Genomic DNA, 21262 nt, shown 5'->3' on the forward strand with positions numbered 1-21262 from the left:
GGGCCTATTCATAAAGCCATTTTTGAGTACGGGAAGTAATTCTTCTGTAGTGCTATTTCTCGTACTCACAAATGCTATTCTTGACTTTCCAGCGAGGGATTTCTACATCTGCCTGTCCTATGTCCTAAGTGCAGAGAGTTCCACCGTAAATGTGAGATATCCATACATGGAGGTCCAATTTTTTAGATAATATGGGAGGGGCAAGAGGGAGTTGGTGGAAAATGGGGAATATTTACCAGTGAATGGGTAGGATTTGTGTGAGAAAGTGGATTACTGTTTGAGTGATGCTCTAAACCCTGCTCAAGCAACAGCCACAATCCCTGTCAGGGTGAACCACAAATGTCAATACATTAACCTGTGCTTAACCTTGTGGTAGCTTGGCGCAAAACCTGTTAGGCTTAACTTAGAGGCAATGTGTATAGTATTTGTACAGCACACAAATAATAATAAGTGAAAATATAACAAATGAAGAATCCCACACCAATTTGAAAGAATAGAGTCATTTTTTAATAACTTTTTTGACACCAGAACAGCACACATTCAAACTAGCACCTAAAAGATCAAAGAGCCAACAGTGGACATCTAGTCGCACGAGACCAGGTCAAAGTAGAAAAATATGCCCAACTTCCATATGCCTCCTTTGAATTACTAGAAGTTTCTAGGTGATTCCCTTTGAAGTGCTTGAAGTTTCCTGTCCCACCTGGCTCTAGGCTGGTTGCATGAACAATGCAGTAGTGACAAGTTATTTGTGTGAAGGCAAGGCACAGCCTATTCGGTTGCAAGTGGGGCTATGCCCCACTCTGTCCCCCAATACTGACAGTGATGGGCCATTCAGGCACACCTAATTCCACTATTGTGTGGCTGTCTGGGAGGAATAAACAAAGTCCAACTGCCAACTACACAAACTCATGTGATCCATTAACAGCCTACAGGCACCAATTAGCTAGATCAGGAAAATGCCAAGTTTCTAAAAGTGAGATGTTCAAAATTGTAACTTAAAACCCGACTTTGGCATTAAAGAGGATTTTAAATTACAATTTCTCTGAAATCATACATGAAATGTTTACCTGGTCCCAACCAAATATTAGCATTTATTAAATGTAATAAGGTAACCCAGTGTTATCCTATTGGAGAGGTAGATCTCACAGCAGTGAAAAACACATTTAGGATGTTTTCACTACCAGGAAATGTAAAACTTATAAGTCCTCATCCACCCCTTCATTTACAATGCACCCTGCGATTCAGGCTACCTAGGGCTCACGTTAGAGGTGATGTTTATGTAATAAAAGTGGAGTTTAAGGCTAGGCAAGGGGGTTGTTTTGCCAAGTCAATATGGCAGTTTAAAACTATAGTCAGAATGCAATGGCAGATGTGGGATATGTTTTGAGAGGCTACTTAAGTGGGTGGCACAATAAGTGCTACAGGCCCATTAATTGCATTGAATGTACAGGCCCTGGGTATACCAATATGCTACAGACCTATAAGTGAAATATATATGTGCCAATCAGGTGTAAGCCACATTTACCAGGTTGTAGGGAGTGAGCACAGCACTTTAGCACTGGTTAGCAGCGGAAAACAGCACAGAGTCCAAAGGCCAACAAAAAATAGTTAAGCAAAAAGAGAAAGGGATGAAGGCAAAATGTTTGAGGGTGACCCTGCAGAAATTGAAGGGGAGTTTGGTGGAGGGTCATGCATTTACTGAATTACACCCACAAAAGATTTTGACAATTGATATTCACAACAGTTACACCCAAAGCTACTACAGTTGTACTATTGAAGAACAGGCAGAAATTGATTCCAACAAAGCCTTGGAGTAAGTCAGCACCACTCATTGCTAATCACAAGTACTGGAAGTCATTCTCATAGAAATCATTGGAGGCACTAAATTATAATACTTCATAGAAAATAGGAAAGTAAAAGGAAACATTTTTTTTTTAACTACATAATTTTTTATTATTTAAATGATAAAACAATAACATCTTGCAACGTCTGATACAACCAATAGAAGACACATGGTGCAACAAATACTCAAACACATTCAGCACAACTGAAGAGGGTGAGAAAGTGAAAATGCCAGACTCCTCTGCAACCATCAAAAGGTAAAACTCACACTAACCTCAGTCAATTACACACAAACTGCTGCAAAAAAAGCAAGACACATGCCCAATAATTTTCACTATGTTAGTGAATATCTATGTTGTCCTGGCCTTCATGTTGAGGAACAAGCATTTAAATAGGAAAGAGAGGATTTACAGGCAACCCATAAGCTGATTTGGAATGTCCAGGGCAGCAGTCTTGCTACATAGCTCCTCTCCTTCCACAGTTTTTTGCCTGGCCCGACATTGGTATTTCCCATAGCAGGTCAGGGTGGATTGTGGAGAGGATATACTCATTAAGGGGGGTCAGATGGAGATTGGATCCTGGTCCTTATTTAGGAAGAGACCTTCCCAACTCAGTCCTGAAGAACATCTCCTCTTATCACCTTACCATGTTCTTAAGGTCCCATCACAGTGCATATTTCTGCCCCAATGCATTGACAAAGTCTGCCAACTCCTGCCCGATTTCCCCTTCTCTGCTCTTTAAGTATGATGCATCTTTATGACTTAGTGTCCAGGACATCAGGGTTAAGCTACTGTAGTGTATTTGTGACCTTTTGGTTACCTGCTTCTTTCCCTCTAAATCTTTCTCATTGAGAGACTAAACAGTTTAGATATGCGATTGGTATACATTGGGTCTGGAAAATAGAGTGATGGTTTGCATTTACACCACATTATTTTGTGATTCAGTGATTAATGTATATGACCCCCTGTACTTCGCATGCTACAGCCTCCATTATATTGTTCAGACATGGTCAGTCAGATGAGATAGGAAGTAGGAAATCAAAGAAGACTGATGGAACCTTGCAGTTGTTCCTGATGGGCTGCGCTTTATTATTGGCTGAAAATACTCATTTACCCATGAGTGTCATATATGTAAGGAATTTAGTTTTCAGATACAGATTGCAACCAATAAAACACCACCAAGGGAAATATTTGGTTTTCAGTGGAAACTATAAAATACTGCATTTTGTTGAGCTTTTACTGCTTTGGTGTCAAGCAGCAGCCCCTGCATTTGAGTTCTGTTATTGATGGATGCTCTTGCTATGACCCATTTGGGCTATGGTAAGCTACTTAATATACCCTTGTGACCATCTGCTAGGTCTCTGAACCTACAGGGCCTATTTCACTCCTGTTTTAGGAGCCCAGAGAATCTCACATGGCATCAGGGAAGTATGATAATGCCATGGCCAGAAATGTATGTCTATATGAGCCACATACATTCTTAAAAAAGTGTCAGTGGCCATATCAAGAACATGTTGAGTGTTGTATTTGCAGACCCAGTTATGGTTAATCTAATGTTTGGTGAAAATAGTGCTGCTTTCAACATCATTTATCAACTCAGAAAACTTTAGTGAATGAACCGTAGGCAGTAACTTCAGCAACATGAAGCGGTAATTACTGCTCTGTATTCCTTAGTATTTGCTGCTGTCAGCACAACTTCAGGAAAAAACAAGTGTACAGACGCGTGCTGGGACTGTGCACTGAAACAGGACAGGTTCATGATACAGCCCAAGATCACCAATTTCAAATTTCATATCTAATTCTTCCATGTCAGAATGAAGCTTGGAACTCACAGAGCTGAAACGAGGTTTGGCACTTAGCAAGTCACTTTTACAAACTCCTGCATCTAATGGCAAAATATTGGCCAATGCTTTTTTTCTTTTTATATTGGGAAAATTAGTTGACACAGTACAAAAAGCTTAAAATTCATTATACAAGAGATAGAAACATTACGACCGACAATACAAAGCATAAAAAAAATTAGAATCCAAAAGAGTCTTAAAAATGGAGAGACATCTTATATAAATAGTCGTACAGGTAGACCTAGAGATTATGCATTAAGAGATGAATATCAAATACGAGATACAGATTTTTATATAATTCCACACCGTATGATTACTACTACAACTTAGAGGCCCTCCAAGCAGCCACCGGTGCCCAGACATTTAGACCCATTTCCCTTGCACTTTTACCCTTAAGCTCATAAAGGGCAGCCTCTAAATTATGTATACCTAGGAGTCTGGTCAGCCACATCTGGAAAGATGGTGCCACTGTATCTTTCCAGGCGGCTGAAATAAGAATACAGAGCACTGCTACTGAGATAAAAACCAGAGCATCCGTCTCAGTTTTTAGAGCGAGCTTACTTTCGCAGCCTAAAATCAGTGTAGGGGGTAGATTTATCTTAATATCTAGCAGCCCCTCCCAGAATGCCTCGATCTCCTTTTTAATCATTTTGAGTTTTTCACATTGATAGAACATGTGTATGAGATCCGCTGGGCCCTCCAAACATCTGGGACACCTGTTATCCTCCCTCTTCCCCCATTCAAATAACTTAGCAGGTGTATAATATAGGTTAAAAAGCGTTTTAAAATATTGCGCTTTTAGGTTAGAGGATCGTAAAAATCTTTTATCCAGCTGCAGTGCTCTATCCAGGTCAACATCAGAGTCTTCCAGTTTTAGGGCCCATGTGGTCTCCGTCTTCTTCATATCATCCGTGTTATATATATGCCTTTAATTCTACGACCTCCTTCCATCAAATAATCCAGTATACTGCTCCTTTTGCCTAGAGTAATGCGGGACCTCTTAGATTTAATTGTTTGTGTAACTTGAGTATACTTAAAATCTTGGTTACCCAGCAGGGGATATCTCTGTTGGAGATCTTCTAAGGGTCTAATCTCATCCCTGACCATGATATCCCCCAACGTCAGAATACCCTGTCACTCCCAATGTTTCCACATACTATCGCTACATAGATTAGGGAACAACCCTGAGTTCCAGAGGGGGGTATGGTGATTGAATCTAGGGATACCCAAACATTTCTGTACTACCACCCAGATCCCCCATATACTCTCTATCGTCTTATATCTCATTTTTTTATATCGTCTCTCTGTCCTTCTCAATAACATCCCAATTGCCTCCCTGCCTGGTATCAATTCATAGATTGAAGAGGAGTTGTCATTCCCATATGAAGTATTTATCTCCTTAACCGCAGGATCAAATAGAATTGCCATGTGGGTTAATAATTTCAAAAAGGGGGTGGTGATGAACAGAGTATCTGAGTTAATCAGAACACTCCTACCCAGTCAACAGATCAGGGCTTGATCCATCACCATTTTTTAGCTCACTGCACCATCCCAGTTCAGAACCTGGCTATATGCAAATTATATTCAGCAAGCCGGGCCGAAGACGGCTGCAATGCCAGAAACCGGTCCCCGGAAGCTTGTTTCCTTCCCAGTAAAGAATTGGCTTGGTAGTTTGGTCTGCCCTGTTCCCATGATGCACTGGGCCAGGGCCAGACTAATTTGCATGTAGCCAGGTTCTGAACTGGGATGGTGCAGTGAGCTAAAAAACGGTGATGGATCAAGCCCCGATCTTTTGACTGGGTAGGAGTGTTCTGCTTAATTCAGATACTCTGTCCATCACCACCCCCCTTTTTGAATCATGTGGGTTAATAGGCAGGACCAGTGATAATACCTTATTTTGGGTACACCCAAACCTCCTCTTTCATGCGGTAATGACATGAATTTTAAAAATCTCCTAAACTTTCCGTATTGCCATAGGAAATTCATAAATATAGCTTCTATTGCTTTGATAGTTTTTTCATTTACTAGGAATGGGATAGCCTGAAACATGTATAAGATCTTTGGGAACATAGTCATTTTAAGGACGTTAGCCCGTCCTACTATTGACAGGTGTAATGTGTCCATCCTTTTCAGATCTGCCTCCATTGATTTAATTACGGGAGTGAAGTTATCTCTAATAATGTGATCCGGTTGGGCATTAATCGTTACCCCTAGGTATACTGCCGAATCTATGAACCTCAAATCCAATTTTGCTATATTCCGGGAACAGAGCACTTGGGTCTTCTCTTCATTTAAACGATATCCTGAATATCTGCCAAACGTCTTGGTGATATCAACCAAGACCCGGAGGGCTGCATCCGGTTTTACAGAGATCATCGGTGTATGCCAAGATTTTGGTTTCAAAGCCCTTTGTGATTACTGGTTTAATTAAAGGGTTGTCCATTATCTGCTGTATTAGGGGGTTTATATGGAGAGCAAACAAGATGGGTGAGCAGGCCGTGTCGCTCTTGTTATATAGATCTTATCTGAGCTTTCACCCATCATTTGAATCGTGGCCACTGGATCTAAATACATTGCTTGGATAGCCTTCCGAATTCTTGGGACAAGCCCCTTGCCTCCATCACTCCCCACAGATAATCCCACCTGACACGGTCAAAAGCTTTCTCCGCATCGAGGAGGATCATTGCCACCCCCCCTCCCCAGCAGCATGATTATCAAACAAGGTGATTGCTCGTCTTATATGATCCGTGGTGTCACGGCCCGGAATGAAGCCATGCTGCCAAGGAGAGAGCAGACTCCCAATGATCCTCCCCAACTGGGTTGCCAGGATTTTTGCATAGATTTTATTATCCGTGTTGATAAGGATATGGGCCTATAGGAACCCGGATTTTCTTTTGGCTTCCCCTTTTTATGGAATACCACTATATTAGTATTACACCATGACTCCGGTATTTTGCCCGTATTTAAAATACCGTTAAATAAATCAAGAAGCAATGGGGTTGTTTCCTCTGATACCTTTTTATAAACTTCCAGAGGTATACCGTCAGAGCCTGCCGCCTTCCCTGATGCTAGATCCTGTAAGGCTCCCATTAGCTCATCCAGAGTGATGTCCTTTTCCAGGGCTTCCCTACCATCCTGATCCAATTTAGCTCCTGACTTCCCCCACTCTACTGTTTGTATCTCTGCAGTTAATTCCTCCTGATAAAGTGTTTGATAATACCTTTTAAACACATTCAGAATTTCCAGAGGCTCTTCATAACCCTGGCCCTGTTCTACAATGCGGGTTACAACATTTTTGGAGGCAGCCTGTCTAATACGGAGTGCGAGCACCCTACCAGCCTGTTCCCCCGTTTCGTAGAGCCTACCTCTCTGCACTTGATATTCGGAGGCTGCTTTCTTTGCCATTGTTTATGGATCTCCGCTTTAATGGAGCTTACTCTTGCTTGGCTCTCTGTCCCCTCTCTGCCCTGCGATATATCTTTCCCATGTTGTTCCTCCGCTTCTGTCAATTTATTTACTAATTCCTCCCTCTCTCGGCGGGTCTTTTCCCGGTTTGGGCTGCATAACTGATAGTTTCTCCCCTGAATGCTGCCTTATAGCTGTCCCAGCCAGTATTTCTTGATGCACTAAACCTATTTGCATAAAAAAAACCCTGAGAACAGATCTTGATATGCTCCACATAGGCATTGTCTGCTATTAGCTTTTGATCGAAAGTCCAGGGTCTATGCTTCTTAGCGGGCCTAGGGAAGTCCAGACTTGGTATCAGAGGATTATGATCTGAAATTATCTTTGGCAGTCTCCGAATTTTAACCCTGCTAAACTCTGTAAAGGAAATCATTAAGTAATCCGGTTTGGTATACTTCTGGAATGGACATGAGAAGTATGTATACCCGGGATTTCCCGGTTCCTTATTCCCCCAGACATCAATTAATCCATGCGATTGCATCAAGGAGCAAATAGCACGGAAAACCCTGGGCTGGCGACCAGCATATACTGTTCCCTCCCAAAATCTGCTGCGATATTCAAGTCCCCACAAACCACAAGAGGGGCTGGCCACCCGATCAATTCTTTTTCCATACATTCAAAGACCTCAGGGTCGTCCTGATTGGATCCATATATCCCACAAATAGTGATGCCTATATTTAGCTCGCACACTGCCCATCTGCCCATGGTGTCTGCCTTGAACCGCTTTGCCCCCCCTAAACCCGCCTTCCCTATAATTGCCACCCCTCTTATGGTTGAGGTCTGAGAGGAGCATGAAAGGATCTCATAACCACTTAAATTTAGCCAATGTTTTTTCCTCCATGGTAGATGTGTTTCTTGCAAACACAAGATGTCCATCTGCTCAGACTTTACAAATTCTGCAAATCTTCCTCTTTTTTCCAGTCATTTAGGCTCCCGATATTCAGGGAGCAAATCCTAAGTTTGGACATACTTCTGCCTACATTCTGTCACCTCTTTGACCCAACTAAATTGAGAGCTACGAACCTGTTTGATACCTAAATCATGATTCATATACCGGATTACATTTGCATTTGTGTCAACAATTCTCTTTTTTTAGTTTTTTTCACTCCACTCAAACACCTCCCCTCCCCCACCCCCCACTCCCATCCCCCCTACTCCCCACCCCTACCCCCTCTGCCCCTGAACCCTGCACCCTCCCTCGTGAAGCGCTCAGACTAGGTCTGTGCACGTGATGTTTTACAGTAACAGCAGTGAGGACTACTTAAAGAATACTAGAAAAAAACCTTATTGCCCCTTATAACCTTCTATTTCCAGCTACCAACCGTACTTTCTACCACCTTGCTATGCTTAAAATGTACTGATATGGTGGACACCATAATTGTCTAGCTACCCAAAGAATCCAGATATTCCTGCGCTTTTACTTCTGATGTGAAATATTGAGTCCTCCCTTCATTAATTATCTTCAATTGTGCTGGGTTTATTAAGTAGGCCTGCATTTTCTTCTCCTAAAAAGGCTTGATCAATTGCCTCAGCCTTCAGCATCTCTAAACAGTCGTATGACAATAGTCTGGGCAGACAAAGAAAGACACACCTTCGCTGGACCTCTTCTCGTCGGGTCTAGCTTTTTCTGCGATGGCCTGCCTCAAAACAAAGTTACCCAGGAAGATTAAGATCGCCCTGGGTTTGTCTCCTTCCCTCGTGTTTTGGCGTATTTTGAAAGGAGTACGGTGCGCCTGTTTCCAACTGGAAAGCTCAGGAAATGCCAGCTCAAAGAGCTTGATAACATAAGCTCTAACATCCAATCCTTCTGCCCCCTCGGGAATTCCCAGGACCCTAAGATTGTTCCTCCTGAGCCTATTCTCCATGTCCTCGAGCTTCCATTGCATATCAGTAACTTGAGCGCAGTGAGACTCAACCTTGCTAGTGGCCGTGACGACCTCAGCTTCCGTAAGGCCATCCTTTCCTCGAGATTCGACACTCTGTCCCCCACATTGGCGCAGGTTTTGGATAGTTTTCTTACCGCGCCCTGCAACTTCTGCACCGCTGCTTGAGATTTGCGGCTATCCTGTCGTGTTTCCTCTCTGTGTGCTATAATTTCTTGATGGATAACCTCCAACAACGAGAGTTGGGTTGCTTCCACACTAGGGCTGCCCTGTAATGGCATCGTGGATGAATGGTCCCAACTTAAATCTCATTGGGGCTGTTCATTTGCTTTTAATGCTGTGATAGGTTTTATTGCTGTCGTCGGGAGATCTTGCTCGGAAACACTCTCAGATTCAAGGTTGCTATCCCCCATGTGGGAGCTTTGTTCGTCTTCCTCTTCTGACCATTCCGCCTCCTCAGACACTGAATAGAAGCACTCACTGGGAACCTTCTCCTTATCGTTTTCTGAGACCAGAGCATCTTTACTACTCTATGCTTCCTGGGAGCCTATATTGCCGGGTGCTCCTCCTTCAGTCAGATCAACTGTCACAGCAGAGTCACTCTGCTCTTGGGTGCTGACTCCATTACTAAGGGCTTCCCTGCTTGTGGTTATGCTTGTGGTTATCTCCCCATTGTCTAACCCCAGTAGACTCAGATTAGCTGTCACTTCAGGGGTTAAATAAGTAATTGTTGTTGCCGGGGGAATGGGAGAGGGGCCGGTGACTTCAACTTGCGGGGGGGCTTGTCTATGAGCAGCACTGTCTTTAGGCCCTTTAACGGGATCCTCCACCTCCTGGATAGCCACATAATCCCCCAACTTCGTGACCTCCTTAGCGCCCTTCTCCTTACCACTTCTGGTGAACATCTCTGTGATTCAGGCAGAAGCCTGGCAAGTCCTGACTGATACCTGCGACTTTTTTTTCGTTGGTTCCACCGGGGGCGTCTGTGTTTTCTGCGACATTTCACATTCTTCTGGTGCCTCCACCGCATCTTTTCCAGCCTTCTTTTTTGGTATTGCTGCCTTTGTGCCCAAATTCAATTTCGGAGCCATAGCCCCCTCTTGCCCCTCTCGCCGCTTTACACTCCGCTGGCACCGCTTCTCCCCGCTTGCTTCGCTCCGCTCCGCTCCGCTCCGCTCCCAGACTCCTCTGGCCGCTCCGCCCACCAGCACTCACGGAGAACCAGCGGCAGGGAGAGAGGACAGCCCAGGCCAGCACCACAACTTGCTTCAACTGACTCGCCGGTCCTCGCCAGAACACCCGACAGGTAACGGCCGCAATCATCTAGGTTTAGCTAATCCTTTGGGCGTTTTCAATAGAAAATGCACGGCTGCATAGCAAGGTTTTTTGGGGCATTAAACCTCGTCCTCACTGCTCTGCTGTAAGCGGCCACCAATACGCGTCTGCCATCTTGCTTCCCGCCGCCTGACTTACTTAAGCGTTTCAGCCCAATGCTTTTTTTCATCAAGATAGAAAACACACTAGACCAGCAGTTGCTACTCAGAACACAAAGGTAAACTGTCTTGTGCAATTCAGACAAATGTCCAGAATGAGCACAACCCTACACTGCCTTAAAAAAATAAAGGCTCACTTGATTGGTAAAAAAATTCAATGCTAAAATTGCTTGTGCTAACTTTTAATTACATTAAAAGTCCTATAGGCACATCCAAACAATGTGATATAAACTTAGGACCATATTATCGAGAAAGGGCGAAACATTATCGCTGCTTTTATCGGCAGGAAACTGCCGCTAAAGCGGCAATAATGGGCTTGATATAATATGCCCTTGTGAATTCCCATAGAAGCCCAGCAACACCATAACCTGGGCTTCTATGGGAATTCAGAAGGGCATATTATCAAGAACATTATCGCCGCTTTAGCGGCAGTTTCTGCGATAAAAGCGGTGATAATCCATCGCCCTTTCTTGATAATATGGTCCTCAATTCTTTGAGTGAACTGCACTGGCAAGAGACATAAGGCATCCTGAAGGTTATATAGTGTATTTACTATCAAATCTGCTTTTCATATGACACCTGGGTTTGCTGTCACCAAGGTCCCCATAGCTAGCAGTATGCATATTAATTCCTGGGCCTCCCATGCGGCAGGCCAAGAACAGACAGTAATACTACTTTTATAAGCCCAACTCCTTCTTGACATCATGAGACAAAGAACATGGTAGTGTGATACTGTTTTGCAATACCAAAGCATCCAGCACCCCACATATATAGTTCACGTTGTACAAAGAAAATCTTCTTTCAGCTTATCTTTTCCATTTGTCTAAAGAACAGAGCAGAAGGAAAATGTGATAAATGCTCACCATTAACCTTTAATTTCCTACAGTTAAATCTTAATGAGGTGCATACATTTCTTCACTCACTGGTTGGTGTGTGGTGGGACTGAACCGCTGGAAACGGATTTTCATGCTGAACAATTAGACAGGCAGTGGGGAAAAATAATGAAAGATTACTTCAAAGAACATATTCAAGAAAAATGTTTTGAGAGTTAGGAGCAGGAAAGAAGGGGGACATAATTAACAATACAAATGAAAAGGAAGGAAAGAAAGCAAATTCCTATAAGCACTGGGAAAATACCATCCTTCTGTTTATGTACAGTGCAGAAAAACAGTAAACATCGATAACCACTGATTTTTACACTTTCTGAAAGCTTGATTAGTGCCAATCTTGTTTTTCTACCAGGAGCTATCTGAAATGCCAGGGAAACTTATTTCCTCAGCATCCTCTATGCTAATCCCTTAGTTCAGTCGGTGTGTTCTTTGCTCAGTCGGACTAAAGTGTCATTGAAGAACCACAGGAGAATAGTAGGTACTAGTATGTAGTACAATTCCATAAAGAATAATTAGAACTGAAAAAAATGGTTAAATATTTCCTTGTTATATAGCGACTTGCATTACAGTTTTTAATGCTAGGATATATTGATTTTCATCACTATTGTTGCAATTGGGTTCTGCCCATTTAATTTGTCTGAATTTTTCACTTTTTGGTCACCTGGTTTTAGACTTTTTACTGTGGGTGACCTTCACAACTGGTGCCTCACCCACAGTAATCACATGGTAAATGGAATGTACATGTTTACCACCAGTGTCTGCCTTTTAACATACGCTCTCTGCAATGCAGCTAGGGTAAGGGGCACTTCGTTGGTTACACATGAGCACATGTGTGTGCACTATGTGTGTGAGATTACTGTTGTGGGCAGCCCGGTAACTGCGAACAGTTAGTCTGGTGCAGAGCAAACTCTGCAGTGTTAGATATTGACCTGGAGTAGGCCTTATAATGTTCATGGCACTCCTAGATAAAGTCAGTATAATCTACCTTTGAGTACAGTTTTGATTCCCTGTGGCCTGCATAGTCCAGAAAGATGACAAACTGGGTTGAAAAGAATGCATCCAGTTCAAATATGCAAGTCCCAAACAGATATATGTACATCTTATGAGTCAGCCAGAATTGTCATAATTGTGTATGTGTCTTGTAAAGCGCACTGCTGCCCTGAGGCGTCGTGGCGCTGTAGACCGCTGGGGAACCCGTCCTGGCTATCCCTGTGAGATGGTCCCTACTGGGTATCTCCAAGGTGAAACCAGGCATCCCCGGCAAATGTGGGGGGCCGTTGTAGAGATGAGGCAAGCTAATGCCCAGAGTTGCCGAGTGTGATCCTGGTTAGCGTAGGCACCGAGGCGAGAATTATTGAGTCCGCTGACCCTGGTCCACGACCCTGCCGCATCGGGAATTGAACCCTGGTCCCGGGCCATTCTCTGCTTCCGGGTCTGCCGCCTCTAACCAGTGAGCCACACCACTCCTCCTTCCATAATTGTCTGGAAAAGCTCAGGTTCAGAATCCAGGCCCCTGCTGGGCCAAGTTAATTGCTCTGCTCCCCAGCGGAGGAAACAAAGGCCTCCCCACACAAAAGGGGTAATTAACAGGGCTTCCCTTAGCTTCAGAGGAAGATGGGGTTGGGAAGAAAGTTTGAAACTGTTAATTGGGTATTACACTGTACCAGGGTTGGAGGAGGCTCAGCTTACTGAATAAAGGCAGAAGCCCAGATAACTGGAGACAACACATGGAGGTGTTTCTCTTTGATGTTTTGTTGGAAAGGCCCTGGCAGTGATGTCAGCTGGAGGTAGAGCTAGGTGTCCCATAGGGGATGTGACCAGTGATGTCTGGATGGTACCATCTTGATGTTCCCCATTTGCTGTGCAGGTGGTTTAGGGCAAGGGTGGAGGGCTGATGTGGCACCCTAGGATTGGCAGGGGTGTTGGGCTTCTAGAACCTTCCACCCCATTTCAAAACTGTTGCTCAAGAGTGAAAATGTGCTTTTTATGTTGGACTCCAGACACTTGAACTACAACGGTGACAATAGCCATGAACAATTGGAAGAAAAAGCCCCCTATTGCCCCCAAGGACTTTGACCCCAGTTGAACCCAGAATCAGTTGGTTCTCCAAGGGCCAGTGAGGCTGGCCCCAATACACACCCTGAGGACCAGTTGAGTGAAAATATAGATGTTTGTGCTCAAGCAAGGAGAGAGGAGCACCAGAGACAGAGGAAAAGAGGATAGCTGGTGCAGGAGCTGGCTATACTTGTTCCCTGTGCCACCTCAGAGGAGGCCTGTTGAAACTGCTCCTGGTGAGTACAATGAGCTCAGGACCATCCAAATCATATGATGTTGATAGCCTTTGCCCCTATAAGAAAACAGAGCTTCTTGGGGGTCGCCATTGTTTTCCAAAATGACATCCGGTGTGGGCCAAGGCCTTGGAGCCAGTGTAAGGGTTCATTTTTGCATGTCCCCTACCCAGGGCTTTTGATGCCCAGCACTCGCAACTTCCCCAGCTGGTTCCAGCACAAGGGGGCCTTTGACCCCATCTCTGGGCTCCCGTCCAGGCAAAAAACTAGGGGAGAGCTGTCACCCCTCCAGGACAGAAAAAAGGGTCCAAGGACCCCATCTTTGGACTTCAGAAGCAAGAAGTAAAGGATGACCACCATTGAGATCCCCAGAGAAGGATAAACTGCCTGGCACACCATGTGGGGTACCCCAGTAATTGAAGAGTCAGCGGGGGTGGCGTTGAGCTCCCCTCAACTGTAAAAGGGTTGCTCCCTCTCCCTGTACCTATGTCTGGTGTGATCCAAGCCCAGGCAAAGGAGAAGCACGGAGAGGGCAGGAGAGAAACTAGTTGGCGCCTCCCTCACTGGCGGTACAGTCAGCAGGTGCAGGTGGAGGTAGGCTCCTCGAGCTGTCCCCAGCGAGATGGCAAGGTGGGATTCCTAGGTGAGACTGGCACCCACACAAAAAATGTATAAAACAGGCAAACACAAAAGAAAATCTACGGGCTCTCCCTAGCACAGTGGGAGAGGTGCTAAAAATATTTACTGCTCCCTCAGCTGGAGCACCCTATAATTCCTCAGAAGAGGCATATTTGCATACCTTTCTTCTTATTGGAGTGTCCCCAGGATGATAGGGCCACCACCACTGAAATCCGGAAGCATTGTGGTGGGCTGTAGGAGTTACAGCAGCCACCCCACAAGTAATTTTTAAAAACTGACCCTTCGTTTGAGGGGGTCAAAGAAAGTATGACCCCTTCTATGATTTTCATATTTGTTTTAAGCAATTTCGAGGCTGGAGATTTTGCTCTATGGCTGAGAAAGCAGCACTCTTTAGGTGATAGTTACAAGGCAGCATTTTATGTGGCCTGAAGGTGTATTAAAAAAACACAGATATATATTGTGTTTATTCTCAATACTTTATTACCCATTTATGCTGACAGTGATTGTTGAACTATGTTGAAATTCTTTGTTAATAATAAATATTGAATTTATCCATGTTTAATATCGATTGCAGGGCAATTATAGTGATTTTAAACATGTGGATTATTTGCCTTTGAGTAGTGCACCTTTGACAAAGCCAATAGACTCACTTTTTATATTTTGTGAACCTTGATAAAATCATTAGACATGTTTTATTTGAAGGGATTTTCCCTTATGTTTTGATATCTATCTGACATGGGCGGTAAGGAACTGTGATTTTGACGGTCATGACACAGTAGGGTTCAAATGTAATTTCAGAGTATCACAAAGGTATCTCAATCTGCCTTATGTACATATTTGCAAATGAATGTGTAGTGTTTAGTACTGCGTGTGTAATAAATGTACTTTTCCTTTTCTAAACAAAAAAGCATTGACTGGACAATCATTTATTGAGTGTTATTATTGCATGCCAGGGAATGGTGAGTAGTAGTCCACATCACCTCCTCTGAATAGGCCTTGTACTTCCCTACGCTGAGGCACTTGGGGTCAGATGTAGGAAGCCTAATACCGGTCGGTAACTGCCGAAATTACCGAATTTCGGCCGTTGCCGGCCGGTATTAGGCTTTTCAGATATAGGAGGCCACATTTCAGGATTCGGTAATTTACCGAATTGGTAATTTAAGAAATCGTTAAATTACCGAATTCTTAAAATACCGATTTGGTAAAATACCGAATCTGTAATGTAGGGAGCACTCACGTGAGTGCTTCTTACATTTAAGAATTCGTTATTTACCACCAACTATTAGTTGGTGGTAAATAACGAATTCCTTTTAAAAAGCAATTTTTTGCTTTTTATTCAGTGCCATGTGGCAGACATACATGTCCTTAGGGCATGTATGTGTGCCACATGTGCACCCATGCACTATTCAGGGGTGCAACAGGGTGTCAATGTGTCACCTTGCCACCCTTGAAAGGGTTCCCCCTATTACCGATTCGGTATTTACCAATTCGGTATTTACCTATTCGGTATTTACCGAATCGGTAATTCCCATTCATTCCTATGGGCCTCCAGGCCCATAGGAATGAATGTGAATTACTGAATCAGTATTTACCAATTGGGTTAATACAGAATTGGTAAATACCGATTCTTAATTACCGAATCTTACTGAATCGGTAATTTGTACCGAAAAATTATCTACATCCCATTTACCTATTCTTAAATCCCGAATCAGTAAAATTCGGTATTTAAGAATAGGTAAATTGAGATTACCTACATCTGGCCCTAGGTTCCCAGTAAGGTGAACATGTGGATCTATTACATTCACAAACCTCTCACTCTCCAAAACTAATAACCCAATTTCTTACACCTTTTACTATTACATGTAGCCCTATTAAGAAAGGTAAGTTTGCATGTGTAGCTCTCATCAAGTGTAAATTGAGAGCTACACCTATGTGTAAGTCTCCTCATGGATGAAATTCACCATTGTCATGTGTAGATTTACACATAGGTTTACACTTGTGAGTCTGCACGCCCTCAAATGAAGGGGTGGAGACGCCTAAAAAGTTACAATGAGAAACTTTTCACCTATTTTTTGGGAGATTCATGGCACCGGAATGGAGACTTCTACCACGGGAATGGATCGTACCCTCTAGAAAGTGGAATCAAGTTTTAAGAAAATTGATGTTAAATTAAAATTAGGAAAAGTTTAACTATAAAATATTAAAACACATTTCCTTAGCTTCTGTTCTCCTAGAACAAACACTGCTGGAAGGGACAACACACCTGCACTAAAACTTATCATGATGTTACATTTTTACTTAATTACATTTTTATTGAAATATTATTTTTAATATATTGCTGCAGTTCATATATTTTGTTAAATCATTCTGTATACTAAGAATAGTATTTAAGTTTATTATAATAAAGTTTTTAATAATTAACCTAAAATTATGTAAATGAAATGTAATTTAAAATGTTATTTAATGTATATTTTAAGTATATCTATATTTTAGTGTTATTGCATGCCTCCATTGATTTTTGCGGGAATGAGTTGCAGAATGTATGGTTGTTGTCCATATCTAGTGTTTATCTTACTTCAAGGCAGGGCTGAAGTAAATCTCCAGATGTTTTGTCACTAGTACAAACGTAGATTTAGATGTGTATTTTGAGACTTGTAATTGTCTTGCTCTTATGTGTCTGTTTTGTATTAGCATTTCCCTCCCTACAATCCAGATTCAGTTGTGTTAACATGAACTCATTTTATAGTAATTATTTCCCATTTCCAACCACTCCCCCTTGTTCCTCACAAATTTACTATGAAATCCTATACTTATGTGCTCAGAGTTCAGTGTCACGGGGGACTACATCTCAATAGACATTGATAGGAGAGGTAGAGACAGAGATATCCAACCAGATTTTGAAGTATGTAAAGTAGTAAAAACTAGCCTATTTTAATTTCTACAAAATAGTTTTTTTGAATGGGCCCTATATTGTTTACTGCATCTGAGGCTCACTCTGCATCTGCGGGGGTTTGGAACTCAATGTAGGTATGCTTCAGAACAGAAGATTTCCACGTTTAAAGTTTGGTGTGATGTTTCATCATTGAAGGACCTTCACAGTTGTACCATAGTTTAGGGTTTATGCATCAGGGATATACGGATGGTGTATGGTGATGATGCGGTGCTTGCGGAGAGGTTTGACAAACAGAGCAATGGACAAGCATTCAACAATACACTTGATGGTGGATATGGATACAATCTCTCCCTCCTTAGTAATGTTTTGGTCTAATTCCTGCAATACTTTTCTTGAAGCACATATACCGGGAACAACACATGATAATATTTATACCCTGAGTAGAGCCAACTATTCATTAACATCTTTACCATCAAAAGTGCTTATTATTATATCAATTCCCTCATAGTATTAATCAAAACAACAATTCAATGTTCAGGGGCAAAGCTTGTGTCATAAACAGTCATACGCTGTCATCAGCAACTGACATATTCACTTTAAAATACAAACACCATGTTGAATACAGTAGAATGCCCCTAACAAAGGGCCCAGATTATTAGTCAGGTGGAGCAGAATTCCTGTTTTGAGTTTTTCTCCGCCAGACAGACCATAACTGTCCCAATCTTTGTGCACCACGGGCTAAACGTACTCATATTTTATGCAGTGTAACACAATACCTAAAGCTACTATGCTGCAATAGGTTTTGCATTGTACCTTGCAGTAGAAAAAACTATGCTTGGACATAGTTTAAAACTTTTCCAACATTTTATGTGTTATTAACAGTACTGCAAACACCCAATTTGGAAACGTTTGTGGGAAATAAAACTTTCCTCCAACGTTTTGCCTGCCCTGAGGAGGTGTCCATCTTTGGCAAAAAGACCTGTCTTTTTTAGTACATAGGACCTTGTGTAAAAAGCCATTAGTGGGTGCATGAAAATGTCCATGTTGCACCCCCTTGATACAAAGTTGTGGAAAGTAGTACATAGAGCTACTTTGCTTTACTTTGGGCTTACTTTCCAGGACAAAAGAAGTTTTGTGATGGAAAGCAAATTTAAAATCCAACACTTTGTGCCACTTTTGTGATGCAGCCCTGGTGCAAGATGTTAGTAAATCTTGGCAAAGATTTTCCTGGGCATGCGACTACTGGCAGCCGCAGCCCATGCAGGTAAGAGTGGCGTGGCTGTGTGGCTGGGTTGGGGGGGATTCTATAGATGACCATGAGGGAAAATTAAATTAATTAATTTTCCTGTGTCGTCGTTTTTCGAAATCCCCCCCACCTCCCCACTGCTCCTACCTGCACGGGCCATAGTTGACTACTGAACCTGAGATTACCAGCAATAAATTCTGCCCACCCTGTACAATTGCTTAAGGCTTCATCTGCAACAGCAGCCAGGCCTCTACCCTGACCAGCCTCTTTCTACAACAAGGGAGGGTAAGCAGTGCCCCCTTCCCAAGCCACTCTTTTCTCTCCCATACCCACTCCCACCCCTCAATCCACCTTCGACCTGCAGGGACTATCCTGCTTCCATTTAATATCTGCTTGAAGCAAATGGTAAATGGGAAGCATTTAACACTCACAATAGGGAATACTGCACAGAATTCTGCACTGTAATCCAATGCCTACAAAGTTATTTCACATTCCAGGGATTTAAGAATTAATTATACAGCACTAGTTGGGCGTTACAGTACGGTACTGATCATAATGGGTGTGGAATGTGCATCCTGCTAGTACCATGAAATTTGTAATGTCGTAACCTGGGCCATACAAGTTAACAATCAACAGAGGAAATTAGACTTGGTAGAAAAGGCAGCTAGTGGCTTCAAACTACAGTTCCCATGAGGCTCATTGGGGTCTGTCTCACTTGAGATTGCCCTCTAGGTAATAGCCCATGCACAAAGCCAACAATTTACACTGGCATGTCCTATTCAACAGGATTCCTTCTTGAAATCAAGGCTACTATGACTTGGGGGTTCCAGTTATACATAGCACTAAGACCCCAGTGAATCTCCAGAGTTTCAGATTACCTATTACTTTTTTTTATTTGTTAGCTGCAAATAAAAAGAGAGAGCTGCAAAAGAAAAGAAATCAAAAAATAGTTAAGGTCATAATGGCATGATTTAAGATGTAAAAGATTGTGAATATTTTTCCTCTCCCTGCTGCAAAGGAAAAAGAAGAATACGTCCAAATGTAGTATGCATTTTATTGGTCCCAAATACACCAATTTGGCATTTGTGTTAGTTAAGATTATTATTTACTTATCCCATTTTAGCAGTCAGAAAAGTTTTTTTAACTCCTAAAATCGGATTCCGAATGAATATCGATTCAACATATGCGAGGGGTGTTAAAAATTATCCTTTCAAATACTGAATTGGCATTTAATTTATCAATGTTTGCAAACGAAGTCTGGCTGAGAAAAAAATTTGACATTTTAATGGAGGTGGTAATTTGCAGTCGGAAGGAAAGTGTTCTCCTTGGGAACCCTTCTAAACATGAAAAAAGTTTGTTTAGGAAAAGCCAGTGAGTGATTCAGGGAAGCACTGCCTCCTCTTGAACAAACTTTAAATAAATTAACTTTTGTTTTCAAACACAGCCCTGTTTCCTTTAAGGAAAATAGGATGCATTTTAGAAAAAAAGTTTGCTTTTTTAAAAAGCTATCATTGACATGGTGGTCTGTTGAACCTAGGATGCCACCATCCCTGCAGTGGCATCCAACTACGGTGAGTCGTAATATGCAAACTACCTCATGTATGAAGTAGGTAATATTCCGACTCACTGTGTCTTTACTGTGTGCAAAAATACTTTTCGTAAAAATACTGGTTGCAAATTGTGAACAGTGTTTTGTGACCAGTAAATAGTATATATCGCATATTTAAAAGTGTAATAGACTATACCCGTTGCTAGCTTGGGTGGGACTCGGTCCCCCAGCTCTGCACGGCGCAGGAGGTCGGGCGTGTCCTCCACGCGGCCTTGAAAGTAATTCAGGCGTTCTGCCACGCGGGATGCCCGCTTACGTGCCCATCTGCGCCCGTCAGAGCCTAGAAGAGACCGGGCCGGGCCACACCCCTTGGGCCTACAATTGAATCACTACATACTCTTCAACGTGCCTTACCCAGATGATCAGGGATAATAAAATGGGCAAGAGAAAAGTAGGAGTGGGTTCAAAAATAACACAATTAACTGCTACTCCCAGCTCTCTGGATAGCATGCTTCAGAGGGCCGTGACGGCAATTAACAAAGAAATTAACTAAACAGAGGGAAGGGTATCCCTCACGGCTGTTACAGTCAACTTACCTAATAGCGAAGGGGTTTCGTCTGGCCCTGTAACATCTTCTTCACCTGTACAAGCACAATTACCTGCAGACACAAGTTGAGTGGGACAAGGCCCAAACGTCATATTATTGCCCCAGAGAGATTGCTCGCCAGACAGCTTACCCCAATCCAAGCAGGAGAAATGCCAGTGAAAAATTCCAAAGGTTAAGGCTCACAAAATGGTGTCCCGAAGCTCTCTTCCTTCTAAGTCCCCTGATGTTGACCCAGTCCCCACAGCCAGTGACCCAACATCGATATTTACAATAGATCCACCATACCTAGATCAAGTCAGTGAGAAAGAAGGACTGAATGTGAGAGGTATCAGGATGATAGAAGGGGAATCTCTGACTAAATTCTGATCGCTTTTACGGGCTGAACTGACACAGTTATATGCAAAGTTGGATGTCTTAAATAAATCAGTTGATAAAGTTAATAAGATGTTGGGTAGTAGAGAACAAGCTTGTGCCAATTGTGATAAGGAATAAAGTAACACCAAAGTGGCGATGTGCACCCAAGAGACCATACAATTTCATCCTCGAATGGACACTGCAACTGCTATTTCAAGGTCCTGTCAAAAGGGGGATGAATATGTTAATGCTCCCCCAATTCCACAAACTCAC

Source organism: Lissotriton helveticus, chromosome 11, assembly GCF_964261635.1.
Source record: "Lissotriton helveticus chromosome 11, aLisHel1.1, whole genome shotgun sequence".
Lineage (NCBI taxonomy): Eukaryota > Metazoa > Chordata > Amphibia > Caudata > Salamandridae > Lissotriton > Lissotriton helveticus.